Here is a 3,243-nt window from a genome sequence, read left to right on the forward strand (position 1 = left end):
AGACTTGGAACCAACCCAAATGTCCATCAATGATAGACTGGATTAAGAAAATGTGGCACATATACACCATGGAATACTATGCAGCCATAAAAAAGGATGAATTAATGTCCTTTGTAGGGACATGGATGAAGCTGGAAACCATCATTCTCAGCAAACTATCACAAGGACAAAAAAATCAAACCCCGCATTTCTCACTCATAGGTGGGAATTGAACAATGAGAACACTTGGACACAGAAAGGGGAACATCACACGCTGGGGCCTGTCATGGGGTTGGGGGAGGGGGGATGGATAGCATAGGAGATATACTTAATGTAAACGACGAGTTAATGGGTGCAGCACACCAACATGGCACACGTATACGTAACAAACCTGCATGTTGCGCACATGTACCCTAGAGCGAAAGGAAAATTAAAAAATAAAAAATTGTAACTGGCGGCCAGGCACCGTGGCTCGTGCCTGTGATCCCAGCACCTTGGGAGGCCGAGGTGGGCGCATCATGTGAGGTAGGGAGTTCGAGACCAGCCTGACCAACATGGAGAAACCCCGTCTCTACTAAAAATACAAAATTAGCAGGGCATGGTGGCACATGCCAGTAATCCCAGCTACTCGGGAGGCTGAGGCAGGAGAATCACTTGAACCTGGGAGGTGGAGGTTGAGTGGAGATCACGCTGTTGCACTCCAGCCTGGGAAACAAGAGCGAAACTCTGTCTCAAAAAAAAAAAAAAAAAAATTGTAATTGGCCTGAATTTTCATTTTGATCTTCCATTTAACCAGATAATGGAAATTAATTTTTGTGATTTCATTAGTTTGACCGCCACATACCCCTAAGGGTTGCTTCTACATTCCAGTGCACTGGCTTAATTCCAAGGCATCCAATGGGAAGTGTGCTTGATTCTTGGTCACTATCATATATACACACTGTTTTATTCCTGCCGGATATTTTTCTGGCAGGTAACTGTTGCATCCTCCTCATTTGATGAGAGTTCACTCAGTGACTTATATGCCCCATAGAGCTCAAAAAATACCTCACTGCTCTATACCATCTAGGGCTATCGGAAACTCAAAGGGACTCTCTAAAAATCCTATACATAGACCTCCCATGTTCCAGTTTCTGATCTACCCTGCAAGGTTCTCAGTTCTAACTAGTAGTTTTCCTCAATTCATACTTCCTAGTTGTGGAAGTATACCCTGGCTGTGGTCATTTCTCTTGATTCCCAAATATACCTGGTACCCTATCAGCCTAAGGGACTTGGCTTAAGAACCCCCTTCTCAGGATCCCAAACCACCATCCATTTCCTTAAGTTAAGTTCCCTTCTAACTCTCTTCCTTAAACCTCCAATGGGGAGAATTTTATACATCTACTGGGGCGGGGACGGGGGCGGGGAACAGAAAGAAAGCAGGGGTTGTTAAAACCTGATTCTGGTTTTTCATACATTCTTTCATCTCGTGATCTGCATTCACTCTGATGTAATTAAAACACTTTCTTCCCAAAATTAAGGTTCTAGCTCCGATGGTCTAGTGATCTCTAAGATCCCTGATACCCTTAATTGCTCAGTTGTCTCCAAACAAGCCCTTTGTCTTATATCTGAACCTTCTGTTTTGAACTCTACAAGCCAAGAATTTAAATATTCTGTGAGCTGTGTAATGCTGTCCTGTCTCCTCCCCAGGCATGAAGTAGAATGCCCAGGTGCCAGGAGTGAGGGAAAGACCAAAGAGAAGTAGATCTACAGGAATAAAGCTCCAATTAGCATCTCAAAGTAATATTCCTCTCCATATGCCTTTAATTACTTTATATATGTATATAAAGTATATATACTTTATATATAGTAAATAGTACTATATATTTTTGTGTAAATTTATGTTATTTATAAATTTATATATATATGAAAATAGTGAAAATAGTACTCATATACAAGAGAGTATATACTCTATATATATAGTGTGTATATATGTGTGTGTGTGTATATATATATAAATGTAGAGAGAGAGAGAGAAGGAGGGAGAGAGAGTGTGTACTATTTTCACTATTTTCTACCAGGGTTTTTTTTTTCTACCAAGAGTTTTACTTAGCATTACATTATAAACATTTTCCCAGGTAGGTGAATATCCTCTGGTGTCATTTTTAATGGCTACATAATATCCTGATCTACCAAACATTGTAATTTACTTAGTTTACTTGGTTTCCAGTGGTTCATTATTACAAAATAGCACAAGGTTAAACACAAGCACAGACACCCTTTGAAAATAACATCCTGTGATTCTGTGAAGAGACAAACTCCCAAAGAGAAAGCAGTTCTGTTCCAGTGGGGGCAGACTGGACACACCATTCTGTACCACCAGGGCAGGAATTCAGGGGAACTCTCACGGCGGGTGAGGGAAGAGGCAGGACACAAGGACTACAGAGCTAGTCCTGTGGATCAGGGTCTTCTACAAGGATGAAGTCTAATTGTTGGCTGGCTGGGGCTCAACTAGGGAAGGATGCACTTCCAAGCCCACTTACATGGTTGCTGGCAGGATTCAGTTGCTTGCAGGTCACTTCCAGTTCATTGGTTAGTGGGTCCTTTCAGAAAGCAGCTTATAACCTATAGATTGCTTTATCAGAGTGAGCAAGCAAGAAGCTCCAGAGAGAGTGAATAGAAGGTAGAAGTCATAGTCTTTTGTTTTTAGATGGAGTCTCACTCACTCTGTCACCCAGGCTAAAGTGCAGTGGTGCAATCTCAGTTCCCTGCAACCTCCACCTTCCAGATTCAAGCAATTCTCCTGCCTCAGCCTCCCAAGTACCTGGGATTACAGGTGTGTGCCACCAAGCCTGGCTAATTTTTGTATTTTTAGTAGAGGTGGGGTTTCACCATGCTAATCAGGCTCATCTCGAACTCCTGACCTCAGGTGATCCGCCCGCCTCAGTGTCCCAAAGTGCTGGGATTACAGGTGTAAGCCACCAAGCCCAGCCAGCCTTTTTTATTGATACATAACTGTTATACATATTTATGGGGGGCATGTAATATTTTGATACATGCACACGATGTATAATAATCAAATCAGAATAATTGGTATATCCAGCACCCAAGGCAGTTATCATTTCTTTGTGTTGGGAACATTCCAAAGTTTCTCTTCTAGCTATTTTCAAATATACAATAAGTTATTGTAGTCATAGTCTTTTGTAACCTAATCTCAGAAGGGACATCACAACACTTTCCATGACATCACTGCTCATTAGAATCAAATCACTAGGTTCAGTCCAC

The sequence above is a fragment of the Mandrillus leucophaeus genome, unplaced genomic scaffold (assembly GCF_000951045.1).
Source record: "Mandrillus leucophaeus isolate KB7577 unplaced genomic scaffold, Mleu.le_1.0 Scaffold255, whole genome shotgun sequence".
Lineage (NCBI taxonomy): Eukaryota > Metazoa > Chordata > Mammalia > Primates > Cercopithecidae > Mandrillus > Mandrillus leucophaeus.